Genomic DNA, 17,795 nt, shown 5'->3' on the forward strand with positions numbered 1-17,795 from the left:
CGTTCCCCTTTGTAATTTGCTCCTAAGAAATATGACGAATCCTTACCTTGAAGATGTTATTTCATTAATTTTAGTTATTTAGTGCATGGACTTTGTGACAACTTTCGATGGTTCACTTCAGAGATCAGTTTTTCTTACCTCGCCTGTTAGCTAAATCTATCAATATTCCCAGGTCTGCTTCTAAAATGTTGTGTGTTTATTAAATGCTATTTAACTACCTTTTATTAAATAAAGGGTAACCAGGATGTCATTGGTGTACAAGGTTTTCGTACAAAACTTCACACGGTGTATCCGTGTATACATACCTAGGTACAAAAACACGCGACAAATTCAATTGCTAATTTTTAGTTCATGTAAAGCTGCATCACTGAATATATTTCCAGGTCAGTGATATCAGAATTAACAATGTAAATTTTGTATCGCACATAAATATCATAACTCCCTTCCTTCAGTCCTTGGTTCTATACACCGATTGCTCTGTTAGTAAAGCACGTGCCTATCACTGACATTCTTTGGGATGAATGTGTGTTCCTAGAGAAAGAACACAAGGCCCCCAGTGGATGCATTCCAGAAGGGCGCTGGGACACAGGGCCTCAAGATTCCCTCTGGCAACATATGTAAATGTATTTTTAAATTTCTTTATATGTGTGTGTGTGTGTGTGTAATTTTAACTGTGGTTTTCGATGAAGAGTCCCTCCCATTCTCATGATCATATTAAGTCCCTGCTCCTTTCCCACCCTGTGTCCTGTGGGACTTGGCAGCTGTCACCTTCCTCCAGGGAGGAAGGAGCTCAGAATGGCCTGGCCCAGGATGGTGCCTCCCTCCGGCCGCCGATTCCATGCACGTGATCCAATTTGCAGCCACTGCTCCCGGCCCCATGCCATGGAGCCCGGATGCCCTCCAGCCTGCCCGCCTACTTCGGCAACACACGCTGGGGTCAAAGCAATCGTGGTGAAGGAAGGCACCCCTCTAATAACAATACCTAAAATGGAAAACGGAACTCAAACATCCGACTCTATAATAAGGACAGAATTTCCAACTCTTGGGCTTGTATCACAAACCTACCGAACGGCCAGGCAGGCAGGAAAGAGGACAGTTGCTATCTCTGCCACCTTCGGGGACTCCCCCGGGCCGGCTCGTGGGCTGGGGAACTGCTCGCCGCCAGGCTCCACGTCCCTCCTTTGGTCCCCAGTACAAGCCCATGAGGCAGAGACTAAATCTTCATCTCAAGGATGTAGAAACCGAAGCACACATGAATCAACCGACTAGTTCAGGTTCACCTCTCTAATGAGGTTCACTCTAATGCGGTTCATCTCTCTATAGAGTCTGACCGCCCTCCTTCAGTCATGCGACCTGTGACTTTGGACTCCGTGACAGAACTGGGCAACAGGAAGGTCATCAAGCCCCACATAGTGAGTATCCAGAGAAATCAGAAGTTTGCACGGAAAAGTCCATGTGGACACGATGAAATGAATCTGACGCCTTGCACCTTTGAAGAGACAGGGGTTTCCTGCTCTGTCGTTGCCCCGCTGTGAACCTCAGTGGAGTCCTGCTCTGTATTCCTTTTACTCATTTGTAAACAAGATTCATTCTTACCCCCAACCTGCTTCACGGGTGGTACAGATGAAGTATATAATGTCTGTAACAGTCTTTGAGCACATCAAAGACAGCGCTGTATAAATACTATATTATTATACACGTTCCCATAGGAAGCGTCTCCAGGACCCTTTGATCCATAAATATTTCATTGACTCAGCTCAGCTAAAGCCATCTTAGACTCTGAGGCATCACAAGGTAATTGACCACAGAGAGAGTTCAAAAAGGAATGCATTCCGCATCTGTATCAGTGCTGTCTTCTTAACTCATTAAACTCAACTTGCTCATTTTGAAAAATAATTTAATATCAATTTTTATAGTTTCCGTTTTCAGGTAAGCATGGACCTGCACACGGTTCCAGATTGCAGGAGAGCAGAGGAGGAGGAAACTGGGTGCTAACACCCAGTTTTTCAAAGGAAAAAAAAGTCATATTTTTAAGGGGGAAGAAACCCTAAAATATTCAAGTTTCTGCCCTCAGAGATAACATCGGATGTTCCTAGATCTATTTTTTTTTTTTTGCATTTACAACTTTATAGATTTCACTTCATTCCTAAAAGAAAGGCAACAAATGGATTTTTCACCTCATTTGACAAAGGAATGAATCTAAATTATATCAAATTCGTTGTTATTTTCTTCATGTCATCTCTCAGACTTATTTTAAAAATATGAAATAAGGCATAAAATATGTTCCATTTAGCCAAATTTACATTTATTTATTATCAATCTAGAAGCAGCTCTCATCCTCAAACCCAGAAGGAGTCCCACGACTCATAGCCTTCAGTGATTGTTTTTCAAGATGGATATTCTTTAGCAAAATCTATACATTTTAGTGAGCATATTTAAACGCAAGTCCTATGTGAAATTCACCAAATACTAAATAAATTTCTCAGCATTTTGGAGTGGTATTATATATATAATGACAGGTCAGGAAGATTCTTAACAACCATAAATGTCTGCAATCCCAGGAAAAAGAGCGTAACTAAAAGCTATAATTAGTTGGCTTAATCATTTAATCTCAACCATTTTTTGGCTTCTACTCTGCTGACTCAAAAGAAAAAAAAATCAACAACACAAAAAAAACAAGGAACAGGAACTTAGGAGGGTGAGTTCATTCACCTAAAGGTTATATCAGTGGGCGTAAGAGCTCCCACTCCGCTTTGTAGCAGATGTGGACTGACGCTTATAAAGTAGTGTTAATCATCGTGATCGTCCAAAAAAAAAAAAAAAAAAAAAAAAAAGGAAGGGAAAAAAAGACTCCTCTGACATGCATTTTTCAGAGGGTGTTCTTTTAGTCCAACACAGCCACTGGGAACACAGATTTGTTTTTATCTTCTACCTCGGTAAGTCCCCCTGCACGCCCCACCTTCATTTTACTCCAGTAACAACTGACTGCTCCTCGTTTCCGAGCCGGGATGCCCAATTTCCAACAGCACATGGATCTACCACCAAGTTTGTTCCTACCTGAAGGATCATGCTCGAGTCGGTGACAACATGGATGAATTTTCCATGTAATTCCCAAGTCGCTCAGAGTCGAATGTGCCTTTCAGAACCAGCCGGCATTCCCAGGAAACATTGCCTCCACCAGGATGCAGAAATGCTGCTTCGTGTTCTCCCAGCTCTTGGACCATCGCCAGTCTAAAGAATAGCCATGTGTTCACCCAAACTTGTATCCACCAGACACCTCAAATTTGTCATTTTTATTAGCCCCTAAAACACACCTAGTCATTCATTACACAAATAACTAGTAGAGCATCTATGAAGTATTGGACGATGTTCTAGGTGATGGAGAAATAATGCAGAACGTGGACGTAACTTCCTGGAGGGGACACGGATCACTACCAAGTAAACATATAACCAATAATAAACATTCAAAGAGTTACATTTCTTATGAAAGACTTAAACAGAGTCAAAGGACGCGGACCACCTTGTGAGGCTGAGGAAGTCCTCCCCAAGGAAGCGACAGTGAACCACCCCCGGAACGGTGAGAAGGGACAGACTATTCAGACTACTCAGAGATCTGCAGGGAGGAGCAGCTAGGGCCCCAACGGGGTGACAGTGTGACTGTAAACGGAGGTGTGAGGCGGCCGAGGAAGACCAGGATTCGACCCTGCAGGGGCATTACGGTTTGAATGTGTGAGTGTGACGGAGACCCTTTAGAAGTTGTATACAGAAGATGACAGGATCTACTTTACATTTGTCAAAGGCTGTGATCTGTGTGGCAAAGAAGTCTCCAGAAGCAAGGATCCGTGCCAGAAGACTACTAAAGGCTACTGAGGGGTCCAGGAGACAGTCGCCAGGAGTGTGGAGCAGAGACGCTGCAGGGGAGACCCGGAGCTGTGCTCACCCGGGTCCCAAGAAGCTGAAGACAAGACGGGGTCCCCTGGGCAAGGGTGTCATCACGGAAACGCCTCGTGGAGACAAGGCAGGAGGCAGGAAGGCAGGGAGAAGCCCAGAGGGGCCTCCGGTGTGGGCCGGACAGAAGCTTCCTGCTCGGCCCTGCAGGCTGAGGGAGGCTGGGCAAGGCCTGAAGGAACCCTGAGCCCACGGGGGGGCCGAGGAGTCTCCCGCGTCCCGGGACCGGCCGCCTTCGTCGCTCGGCCACGCCCGGTCCTTGGCAAGGAGCAGCCCTGGAGGCGTTTGGCTGCGGCTCCAGCACCAGCCGGGCCTGGGGCCTGGTTCCGGGAGACAGAGTCGCTGGTGGCCGCGCCGTGCGACCCGCCGCCTCGCAGCAGCCGGAGAAGCCTTTCCAGGAACGACAGGAAGAGCGTGAGAGGAAGAAGGCAAGACGTCCACAGGAGCAACGGCCTTCGGGGGGAAGGAGCAAGCCGGGGAGGCCGGGCCTCCTGCATGAAGAGCGGGTGGGCGCCGAGGGAAAGCCGCCCAGCGTGGAGGCCGCCCGCGCGGAGCAAGGCCAGACCTCCCCCGTGCCACTCAGAGACAGGCTGTCCTGGGAAAGGACTGACTTCAGAGACGCGGGAAGGAAACTTCCCGAAGGGTGACGGCCCGTTCCCCGTCTTGATCCCCGTGGCGCTTCCGTGATCCTAAGCATTTGCCAAAAGTCGTGGACCTCGACGCATTTTTACGGTCTCCTGACTACAAGTTACACGTCAATAAACCTGACTTTAAAAAAAAAAAAAAATCTTCGGAGTATATTGAATCTGCTACCTTTTACATTATAAAAAGGAAAACTGAGACTAAATATTTGCATTTTGTTGTATAATTATGTAAAATTCTAGAAGTCGATGCTAACGAATGCATGGTTAGGTGAGGAGACAGCCCGGGGTGCGTAAAAGACGGGGAAGGAGCAAGTGATCCACTATTCACCTACACACAAAATTTTCTATTTATATGGCTATAAAGGACAGAGAGAGAGAGAGAGAGGACTCGGGGAAGAAAGCTGAGCCTGACGGCGGGTGAACAATGGCGATGCGGTTAGTGGAGAAGCAAGTTGTAAGCGCAGGGTCCGGGAAGGAGGGAAAAGCAACCATCCCTCGTCGCACCTGCCCACAGGGATGGTGAATTTTGTGCGTCAATTTGACTGACCTAAGGGGAACCCAGAGAGCTGCTAGAACATTTTTCGGGTCGTGCCAGTGAGGACGTTTCCAGAAGAGATTAGCATTGGATCTGGTAACCTGAGTCAAGAAGATTGCCCTCCCCGAAGCACGCAGGTATCCCCCAGCCCACGGAGGGCTCGCCTGGAACAAAAAGCAGAAAAGGGCGCGTCTGCTCTTGGAGCTGGAACGGGCGTCTCCCCCGCTCTCGTACTAGGGTGCTCCGGTTCTCAGGGCTCCGGACCTGGACCCAATCCCACCGCCAGCGGTCCGGGCTGCGGCTTGCACACGGTGCACCTGGGCCACTTCCTATCGTAAATCTCCTGCTCGAGTCCTCTCTCCGCATGGCACTGGTTGTGTTTCTCCGGAGAATCCTGACAGTTGGCGATGCCGTCTGCCCTTCCAGGCAGCGCTGATGAGCAGGCTAAGTGCTGCACTGGTGTCGCGGTCCCGGTCAAGCTGCAGGCAGGGGCTGACTGTCAGCCACGTGTCGCGGGGCCAGGAGAAGGTAGAGGAGGAAGAGGGGTGGTGAGGCCGGCTGCAAGAAGCAGCGTGAAAAGGAAAGGCAGCCCCAAAGGGGACATGGAGATGTCTGCTGGGATCAAGGGACAGTGCGAGGAGAGATGTGTGCTTGCAAGAAAGCAAACACCGGGTCTTAAGAAGAAACGTCTGGTCTACCATGTCAGACGTGTCTTGAGTGACAGACCAGAGGAGGACCAAGAATTGATGGCTGGACTTGTCATGATGCTCACCGCTGATTCCGAGAAGGCTGTGGGGACAGCCCTCGGGCACAATGAATTTATGAAGGGGAAGAACAGAACGGGGGGGGGGGGGGGGGGGGGGGGCGTGAGAGTGAGCAGACACCACTGAGAACGCTGGTAAAGGGATTTCACGCTAAAAAAGAGTTGTTTTTTTTTTTTTTTCATCTGATTGATGTCACTACATATCTATGGACCAACAGAAATAACATCAGGGTTGGGGGCAGGGATAAGAGGGTGCAAACAGGGTGCAAACAGCCTAAAATTCCCAAGTTGAGCAAAATCTTTTTCAAGATGTTGCTTCATAAATTTCCACCTAAAATGTATGTGTGCCCAATATATTGCATGAGAGAAATGCTCTGCTATGGGTTTAATTATCTATTTGTCATGGCCTAAAACAGCACAACCTCCAGCCCTTTCAAAATTAATGATTCTGTGCAGAAGCAGCTATTCATTTTCAAATTCTCAATTTAATTAAGGTCATTACAGCTATTTCAATAATATAATTTTCATTTGCTTTTAATACATCCCAACATTTTTCTTTCTTTGAAATTGGGTGACCTTTCAAAGTATATCCTCCAACGTACACCGTGGGCATGATGGATCAGCTACGGCTGTCAAAATCCCTTACCTAAAACCAAAGGTATTCATCTTAGTGTGGCTTTTATAATAGTCATTAAAAAAAAAAAAAATCATTCTTTCAGAGAAGGAACACAAGAAATGTAAAAACAAGTGAGACACAATATCTTCCCATAGGAAATGTATAACCTAAAAATGGGAGTTAAAATATATGCATAAATCACTAAATTATGTTACCTATTAAGTTCCATAGAGGAGGGGCAAACCACTCCCGGGACCTGGATGGGGACATCAGCTTCCAACCAGTGTGCTGAAGGATCGTGGGGCAGTGTGTGCCCCGGAAAGAAACAGAGGGGTTTGCAAGGGAGGGAACTGGAGAAGACTGCTTGCAGAGAGAGTCTGTAAATGAGAGGTGTGCAGCGGGGAAACCATAGCCAGGACCCCAGAGCTAGTAGCAATAGGGGCCCCTAACACCCCAGCTCCACTGCACAAGTGCTCACTCAACGGGATGGGGCAGATGGACTCCTGTAGAGAAGCAAGCACTAGTCAAAGGACACAAGCAGCCCCAAGTGACCTGACAGCAGGGCCCAGGACAGAATTCCCTGCTTCTCCCTCCTTCTTCCTCCAACGTCCCACCAGCGTTCCCCGTGGACCTCCCCAACTAAAGGCAGCAGCCTGGGACTTGTCCCTGCAGCCCAGATGGCATCCCGTGACCCAGAGAAGGGTGCATTAGGTAGGAAAACAGGAGAGAGCTGGAACCAAAGATGCTGTGAAGGACGTAGCCAGAGGTGTGAGCTTTGAAAGTGAATCAACAGAGATCGTGTGTGCTTCTCCACGCCCGAGACCGAGGCCGACCAACTGTGGAAAAGTGTGGACAAGAAGCATGGTGTGCCCTCCACGGTGACCGCAAGCAGGGACAGAGGTGGAAATGAGAATAGGAAACAGGGTTCCGAGGACTGGGGGGTGGCAATACTGTGCTCGGGGCTCCAGTTTGATTTAGTGAGAAACAAAGAGTGGCTGAAAGTAAGTCATCACCAGGGAAGAGAAAAGGAGAGAAGCAGGAGGAAAGAGGCAGAGAAAACAGGGAGAAGCTACCTGGGGAAGCTGCCCAGCGTGGACCACCGTGTTTCTCTCTGTAGAATATTCTCATTAAAATCATTTCTATCTGGGCAACAATTTCAGTGAATTTCTCAGAATAGCAGAGATCCCGCTCCCACCAGAACACTTCCATTGCCATTAGCATGACCTGTAAGAAATATTCTGAAAATGACCGTACTCTTGAAATGACAAAAGGCACTCTGGAACTTGACCGGACACAGTGTCCCTGCTGTGATTTCACAGAAATGACGTCACTGCCCTGGAAAACAGGCTGGCAGTTTCTCAAAAGTTTAAACAGGGAATGACCCGAGGACCCAGCTGTTTCCCTCCCAGATATGCAGCCCCCAAAAGTAAAAGCAGGGACTCCAAGAGGGAGGTGTACCCACCTGTTCGTGGCAACATTATTCACAATAGCCAAAAGGTGGAAACAGTCCAGGAGCCCATCCACGGGTGAATAAACAAAATACGGTAAGTACATACAATGGGATAGCATTAGCCACAGAGAAGTTTCAATATAAGCTACAACGTGAATGGGTCTTACAAATATGATGCTTAGTGAAACGAATCAGACACAGAGGGACAAATATTTGATGATTCCACTTATACGAGGTACGTAAAATGGGCAAATCCAGAGAGAAAGAAGGTAGAATAGAGGTTATGAAAATCATGGGAAGAAACCTTAATTGCTTAATGGGTACAGAGGTTTGATGTGGGACGACAGTCAAGTTCGGAGAATAGATTAGTGGCGATGGGATGTATTTTACTCCATTGAATTGTACGGTTAAAATGATAACTATTATGCTTTTTGTACTTTATCACAATTTAAAAAAAAATACCAACCCCGGTACAACAACGCATATTGGCACCAGTATTTATTTTTGCCACAAGCGTGAGCAACACATAACTGGAGGCGATGGCTACATAATAGCACACGATACTTGGCCTGGACGTGACTTTCATGAAGAAGGAGTCCCTGTGTCAGACGGTTTGTGTTCAGTTTTATAGCATCTAATGATGAATATGGCAGGTTAGGATACTGGAAGTGAGGTCTGGAACTCCGCTAATAATGCTACTGTGTAGCAGACACACTGCCCTTACTTCACCGCTGAACAAAACACACACACACACACACACACACACACACACACACACACACACACGGTCAGGGATGGGGACTCCTTTCTTATTCTGAGAAACCATTCTGAGAGACCAATTTACATGGAAGTAAAGACCAAGTTGTACAAACTGTGGTAATTTTACAAACCATACACTGTCTGGGCTTCCGTTAAGGAAATACTGTGATTTTAGCGTTATACAAGAAAACCACAGAAGGAGCATTTCTAATGCAAATGACTCATTCTGAGCCATTCACCAATGGAAGGCTTCTTGAAAAGTGCACAAGTTGAGTTGTTAATACGGTTTGTTTAGTATGCTTTTGGTTGAGGTTCTTTGTTTTGGGGGGTTTTTGTTGTTTTTATTTATTTATTTATTTATTTATTTGCCTATTTTACTTTAATCAAAGTAAAAAAATAACAGGGAAAGAAAAAGGGAGGGGGGAAAATTAGCGCTGTAGTTCCAAACTCTTACAAGTGTCTATTTTGCATTACAAGGCCCTGGAAGGCACATTTCTGAGGAGTGGAAGGAGGGAGCCCCCAGAGGGGCCCTCGCTGCTCCTGAGTCAGGACAATGGGAACTCACCCGCCAAAAAGCTGAAACCTTACTTAATAGAATTGCTATTACTTCTCTTGCACATTTAAAATCTTTTCCTAATCTTTCAACGACACTCATTTCTCATCTATACGAATAATAAATTTAGAACTTGCACATTAAAGATAAAAAATTAAAAGACTGACAGCGTCTGTATGTCCAAAAAAAGGACATTTCTTCTATTAATAATTTTTCTTTCAAAAAGTACCTTGAAAGCATCTGCTATTTCCTGGTACGATAAATGAGAAGCAAAGGCAACTTCATTTCACACCTGCCTACACAATGAGCAAGGTTGCTTCGCCGAGAAACAAGGGACAATTTCATAAAGGTGTAAACTAGTACCTTTCTAGTTTCCTTTTAAATACAGATGTTTTTAAACAGTAAAATTTCCCCAATATTTATAAACAGGAAACATTTTTCTAAACACTCCCTGTTTCACTTTTATTTATCTCAAAGCAAATCTCACCATATTAACAATGATGCCATAGAGGAGTATTTATAGCAATAAAATTTTCTCTCGATGTAAAAAAAATCGAAAGGGAACTCTTGAGATGAAAGGCTAGTGTCATCTTGTTACCCAAACCCATGCTTGGTCCTACAGCATCCTGCAACTTGGCCTATGGATTTGAAATAGTCACTGTCTGATGAGGAAGATTCTCAGGTTCCTGGTGCATTTCTTTCCACAATACTTTGGTTCCCCATTGACTCAGCTACAAGCAGTCTCCTGCCAAGATCAAAAACAATCAGCACTTTGGAAACCCCGACCCACATCAGCATGCTAGGGCCTCGTGATAAAGAACCCCCACATCCCCAGAGGCCAGGCTGGGTGTGATTTAAATTCCACCTTCTGCAGGAAGATCTGTGACTCTGCAAAAATCGAGGGCCATTCCCTTCTCAGCTCTGCGAGCCAGTACCCAGTTCCTACTTCCTACGCTTTGACAGAAGACTGAAGACAGGACATCCTGCGTGCTGTTCAAAGGTGTTAATGGAAGCAATAATATTTTAGCGTCGAACTTCAAAACTCTATCCTGCGTTCCCTTCCCCTTTCTCCTTTCGATTCTTATGGGATGAAATAGATCTCCTGAATGACTTATCATTGGTGCATAAAGGACTATCTTTCCCATCAAACGGGCAACAAAGGCAGGAAAGCTGACTCTGTGGGAAGTCCTGGAGGGACCTGAAATGCCATCTCTTTCAGGTGGCATTACTCTGGCCTTTTGGATACAATGGATCTAAGAATCTGCAGGGGAAATGCTTTTTAAAGAAAAAAAAAAAAATTGACTCTTACATGGGAACTTTGTTTTCAGGGTTTCTTCTAAATTCTCAAACAAAATTAAGTTCCAAAGATAATTATTAAAATGCATAAGAGAGGTGATGCCTCTTCCTAACCACATTTTCTAGTTCACATTTTCCCCGGACGTCTTTTCTCATCGCAGCAGCCCGTGTAATGATGCAACCACCACCTTCCAAAATAGGTGTGATTATTGTCCTGGAAACCCATCACAGTCATAACGCGTGATCAGTTGACTCATACCATTCCTGAACGGTTACTGTGGGATTAAAATCTAGCCTACTTTCCTTATCGGTTAACTATTTTATAGGTATGGAGTTTACTTTTCTGAGCTCTGGGCGAAATGTGGTAAGCCACCTCCACATCCTTACTTTCTATTTACGTACTATTCCTATTAGAAGTCCGTGACCTTTTCGAAATTGGCAAGTTGAGAGGTATTACTAGTTCCAGTCAGGCTTGCTGTGCTTCCCCTTGCCTCCTAAATATGTATATACTCGTTGCCTCCTGTGTTTAAAGCTTTCCATCAACTTCAGTGATAATTATATCATTAAATTTTGGAGCTAGACACATTTTTTTATAATGTAGGTTTACCTCCCATATTTTAGCATGAGAGAGATGCGGCCCCAAACACGCAGTTCTGCTTCCTTTACATAACTACCTCCTTCTTCTCCTAAGCTTTTCTAAAATTATTTCCTAGGGTGCCTGGATGGTTCAGTTGGTTAAGCGTTTGACTCTTGATCTTGGCCGCGGTTGTGGTCTCAGGGTCATGGAGTCGAGCCCCAGGGGCTCCATGCTCAGCACAGAGTCTGCTTGGAATTCTCTCTCTCTCTCCCTCCAGCCGCCCCCCAACTCTCTCTCTTCCTCTCTTTCTAAAAAAATAAAACCTTAAAAAATACGTTATATTAAAATTGTTTTCTAGTTCAAATAATCTATAGTACTTACACACTTGTTATTTATAGGAAATAAAATGTGATAATATCGTCTTCATATTTTACCTAAAGCTAGAATATTTTGAGTATCCCTCAAAAAATACCATCAAATGTTCATTTCAATTTTCCCTCTATACTAATAATACCAATAAACCACCCTAAAAGTCATAAAACAATTTATATCTCTTTTTCTATTACCCTGAATTATTTTATATAGCTGCTTTTAGTAGAAATATCCACCTCACAATGAACGCAAAGTCACATTACCAAAAATTCTTTTCACTTCCTAATGCTATGAAGAATCACCTCACTTTTATACATCCTTCCAATTAAGTTAAAATAATGTCTCGTACTTACCTTCCTCTTAAATTGACTGCCCCCAACAGGCATTTACTGATCTGAAATGTAAATTGATCTAAATGTTGGTGCAAGAAAAAGAAAAAACAAAAAACAAACAAAAAAAAAAAAACCCCAACATCCATTACTAGAATGTCAACAAACTGTCTTCAATGTAATTTAAAAGGAGAAATCCACTTCAAAACTGGTATTTTTTTCTCCCCTCACATTCAGCATTACTACAATCTCTCATCTCATTCTTTTCCTTTTTTATGTCTTTCCTCTGAACCGTACAGTCACTGTTCAGATTTTCATGCATAGCCTTCAGCTTGGATCTGTATCCCCAGCTCATTTCGAGGAGTAATTCTGTAAATCTGCACCAGAGCCCCACGCACACTGTGGATTGAATCCCATCTCGGTGGGAATATTCTTTAATTGGGGTGGTTGCCTTCCGAGCTTTTCCATAAGACCTTGAAGGAGAGTTGGGGAGAAACGTTCATCTAAACTGATATTTGAGTTGAACTTTGCAAAATGACTATCCTTTTAATAATAACTTAATAAAAGAAGAAACGCCTTGAAGAAACGTAATTACAAAGTTCAAAGTAGAACCACACAAACCTTCTCAGAATCTTCACTCTTTATTGTCAGTGTGTATTTTTAACAAGCTTTTACCAAAAATACGTGGAGAACTGGAAAATCTTATTAGTGAAAGAACCATTTACCTTTAGATGACATTTGAAACTTGAACACCCACAGTGTTGACAGAGGGTTATTTAAAATGCAGAGGGTGAGGTGAATAAATAGAACATGGCAGAACCAAGGGGAATTCAGCAGCATGTGCTCGTCTTTATTTATTAAAATGTTTTGGGGGCTGTGAAGTCATATCTTTTGAATCCATTCAATGTTGTCTGGGATCATATGACCTGACAGCCGAAGAAAAACATGGAAGCCCCACAGAGCTCCTATTTTCAAAGACCCAGCGAGGCGAGTTTTTAGTCACTTTTGAGCCCAATAAATTTGGTAGAAACAAAAATAGAAAATTAACGATAAAAAAAGAAGTCTACGTGTAGCTGACCATGGTCCCCGTGCACGCATTCACGGTTTGGGCCCCTGAAGCTGATGTAGAAAAAAACATGTATGTGCCTCATCGAGGTCTATACCGTTGCTATTCACGTCTTGAAAATTCGAGAAGCCTGAAGAGGAGAGGCTTTCCTTCATGTTTATGCCAACCTCAAAGGCCGCCTGTGGATTTCCTCCTCACTCACATAACCCCGTCCAGTCTCTCCAGCTACGGCTCCTACCCTGTGATTATATATAAATTCCAGCCTCCCTCTCTATTAAAGACAAGAACAACAAAAGGCAACACGTTTTTAAATGCCCTGAACATTACAAAGGAACCTGAGACAATGGAATGTTCTGGAACAGGAGGACTGAGTGGCTGAACCACACATGCGGAAAGGCGGTTTTTCACCCCATCCCTTTGTATCTTTCAGACCATGTGACTGGACTGCCTGTTCAAAAGTAAATAAATATTTTTATGTGAAGGTGCCCGCAGCCCAGACTAGCTCTCTAAGGAAACAGAATCTGTCAGGAGGGACCCCGGGATCTTCCCGATCACCAGCTCGCCGGGTGAAGCTGACGTACAAGCACAGAGGCAGGGAAGGACTGAGAGGTTAGTCACAGACCACCCGGCACGGACAGGCCCTGTGTGTCCCGTAATACAAAGAATGCTGAGCAACCAGCCCTGCCAGAAAGAACTTCCCCGCCGGCCTGCTCTGACGCCTGGAATCCCTCTAGGAGACACTCCGCCCCCGTATATGTCCCTGTGCAACTGTGATGCCCGGTGGCGTGCGGGGCAGTTCTCGCCTTCAGCGACTCACCCTCCAATGTACTCGCCCGCTGCTTCCTGATCAGCTCCGGTCTTTCCTCGAAGATACACGGTCTACACACGCTCCACACTTCCCCATCCCCGGCCCCCCCCCCCCCCCCCCCACGTCCCCTCTGATGGTTACCCATTATGGAAACGATCTCCGTGCAGGTCACCAAGACTTTGCTCACTCCTGGGTCCAGACCCGCCACCCTTCTCGGAACTGTCTCTTCCCTGGAACCATGCGACGTGCTGCCCTGGTGCTTCTCCCTCTCTCATGTGTGCTTCTCTGGCTCTAGACCTCTTCTTTGTCGTCCCTCCACGTCATTTCTGGGTCCCCTCTCCATCGCCACACGGTCACCTCATACATAAGTATTCCCCAGGCTGTGCTCCCCCATCTGCTTCCCCTGCCCCCCCACCCCCACCCTGAGCATCCTGCCTCCCCATGGGAACCCTCACTGGTCCTTCCATGTCCACAGCTGTATCCACAGCTGTATGCCAGGCCCTTGCCTAAGTAGTTCACAAACATGAACTCGTTTAGGGATGAAGGAACTGAGGCACCTACGAGCTCAGTTACGTTCTTCAGGTCACATTGCTGTTACGTGGCGAGTCAGATTCAGACCCAGACAGCCAGGCAAGAGCCACATTCTCAACAACCACGCCGTGCTGCTCCCCAGTCTTATTGTGATATTCAGTCGCAAAGCTTCAATCCGATCACTTCCTGGTCAAAAACTTTTGATGTACCTTCAGGGACTATTACAATGTTTAAAAATGCATCATTGAGAACAGGCGGCTAGAATTTGATCTTATCTCTTCTTAACTTTATAGCCGTGTCTCTAACTATCCCCTTGGACCCATCGTGCGTATTCCAAACGGTAAATAAAATACATTATTTCTGATGTCAGGATTCCAATTTAAACTTTTTTTTCCTCTGGTTTGAACTTTTCTCTGTCCGTATCAAAATGTTCCCAGAAGGGGCTCCTGGGTGGCCCAGTGGCTTAAAGCCTCTGCCTTTGGCTCGGGTCATGGTCTCAGGGTCCTGGGGTTGAGCCCTGCATCGGGCTCTCTGCTCAGCGGGGAGCCTGCTTCCTCCTCTCTCTCTGCCTGCCTCTCTGCCTACTTGTGATCTCTGTCTGTCGAATAAATTAATAAAATCTTAAAAAAAAAAAAATGTTCCCAGAAGTCTGTCTGTAGTCTAAAACTTTGATACATGTAAGAAAAATAACAATTCAAGCCAGAAGTAAGAGAGACCACATTTAGCCTCTTACCTGAAACAACCGGTAGATGAGAAATGTATGTAAGAAATAATGATTTCAAGGCACTGGGCCTTAGACAACAGAGACAGCGAGGGCAGAGGCACGAACCGGAGGAGTCCTATCCCTGCCCCGGTGTACTTCCTGCAGAGGTGCCCAGCCGAGCCGCCAGCAGGGAAAGCCCAGGCCGAGTCGGGCAGACTCTGTGAGTTGAGGACACAGCTCTAGGAGAGGTCTAGAGGTGTGATGGTGTTACAGTGTACAGGGAGGGCAGAGGACCCCAGAGCCATAGGACAGCTTCAGGAGTCCGAGTAGAGGTGTAATCGGAGTCCCTATAAGGACAGGAGAGGATGAGGAGAGAGAAAATAATCAAGCATTTAAAAGCCAAAATTTTTTTTCAAAATTTGATGAACACTCTATACCCATGCATCCAAGAAGTTCAACAAGCTCAAGGAAAAGAAACATGAAGAAAACTATACAAAGACATGTAAAATCGAATTGCTCAAAACCAGTGAAAAGGCACACAATCGATCCAAAAGAAGGCAGGGAACAAGCAAAAGAAACAACAAAGAGCAGATGAGGCAGAGAGAAAGCAAGAGCAGGAGAGCAGATAGAAGCCCAGTCATAACGATATTAAATGTAATGGCGTAAACACAGCACATAAATGCAATCATTGTCAAATTAGACAAAAAAGCAAAATCCAACCATACACTGCCTTCAACAAACCCACTTGAAATATAAAACACGTGTGGGTTGAAGGCAAATGGGCAGTGAAAGGTATACCGTGCTAACACCATCAAAAGAGAGCGGGAATGGCTGTTAACATCAGACAAAGCAAAGAAAATCATTACAGAATTTTTTAGAGACATCTCATAGCTGATGAAAACGTTAAACTCACACATCCAAGAATTCAGCAAAGCCCACACAAAAGAAAGACGAAGAAACGTACACAACGGCACATCAAAATCAAATTGCAATTCTTTGCTCCACGTCAAAATGAGCAAATACTCTCACCATCTAAACACGCGATTCCAAGCAGGAATGTGAGAGTCCAGAGGCTTCCACAGGGCACAGGGGGCTACCACTGCTTCATGCTGAAACCAACGGCAGCAAAAAAAAAAAAAAAAAAAAAAAAAAAAACCTGGGGTAGGAAAGGTAGCCACGTACCATGAGTAAGAACCACAGATTTCTTTTTATGTTTTTATTTTAATCACCCAGGGCTCATCACAACGAGTGCACTCCTTAACTCGCATCCCCTCTCTCCCCCAACCCCCACCACCCTCCCCTGCGGCGACCATCAGTGTGTCCTCTGTAGTTAAAAGTCTGTTTCTTAGGGTGCCTCTCTCTCTCCATCTTTTTACTTTCCTCATTTATTGTTTCTTAAATTCTAAATATGAGTGAGATCATGCAGTATTTGTCTTTCTCTGACTTATTTCACTTAGCGTTACACTCTCTGGTTCCATCCATGTTGCTACAAATGGAAAGATCTTATTCTTTTTTTTAAGTCTGGGTAATATACTACTGCATCTATACATGTCTTCTCCATGTAGTCATCTACTGATGCACACTTGGGCTGCTTCCGTATCTTGGCTATTGTAAATAATGTGGCTATAAACATTGGGGGGGCATGGATCCCTTCGAGTTAGTGTTTTTATGGAGCCACAACTTTTGTCTCAGATCCCTTGAGAAGCTGTTGAAGCTGTGCAAGACAGTGGCATGAACAAGTGACAGAGGAAAAACACACCTTTCTGAGAGCAGGGGCAGAACAGGGGACATAGGAGAGCAGGTAGGAGGAAGCAGCAGCTGGGAGTGGGGAGGCTGAGCTAGGGCGGGAAGGCCTGTGTGTGTACAAAGATCAGGGAAAACACCGTCATAACAATCCAGAAACGGCGAGCCTTCTAACTACTCAATTATCACCTACCTTCCAAGTAGGCACTGTGAACATCCGGACGGCCCAAGTTGTCTTCTCATGGTTCATCTCCAGCACAGGGCTTAAAGCTTGCCATAAGTACGTTTAGAACGAATGAGAGAATGGCTCTGGTCGAGACTTCTATTTTTATTTAGTATTTAAAGTCAGATACACTGATATTTATAATTGTAGAAATTTCTGATATGTAAATTTCGAAGGGAAAAATATCCCCAATCCAACGTTAGTCACATCTTTTCTTCAACACGCTCCAACCGCATACATAATCCTAGGCATGTTGCATCTCTAATTACAATAAAATCATAGATTACGTTAGCATGACTCAAGGATAAAACAATTGGGTTTGGTCCGTGTCTTTTGGACACCATATCATAACTGTATTGTTTCCTTGGGAAATAGCCACACCCCTAAGTACACAGGAAAACACACGTTCTGTGGAGAGCAAAGTGGGGAGGCGGAGAACAAGAAGGGAGACTTTTTTTAGTAATTATCATTTCAGACTAAAAATGTACCACTGGCGACATTCCCGTTTTTCATTGAATTTCCTTTCATCTCTATTAACATGGAATATCACTTCAGAAAACAAAACCGCAACAGAAATTAAAATGTGTTAACTAAAATTTGGAGATGTTCATGTTGTGCTACAGCTTTGCATTTTGAATTACTTCCCAAGATAAAAAATTTTCCCCTGTTTAATCTCAAATTTTTAAACTCATTTTATTACTGTTTCTCCCAATCATCTATGTGCTAAAAATTACACTTTTAAGCAGAAATAAATACATATTCTCATGCATAGTGCAGGAGATTTGCCCACAATTAGAGATTTATGCCACAATGAAAGCAGCCAAGCTTTGGAATCACAAAATCTAGTTCTGTGAGTTACTGACTAGGTGGCCTCAGTGA

Source organism: Mustela nigripes, chromosome 15, assembly GCF_022355385.1.
Source record: "Mustela nigripes isolate SB6536 chromosome 15, MUSNIG.SB6536, whole genome shotgun sequence".
Taxonomy (NCBI): domain Eukaryota; kingdom Metazoa; phylum Chordata; class Mammalia; order Carnivora; family Mustelidae; genus Mustela; species Mustela nigripes.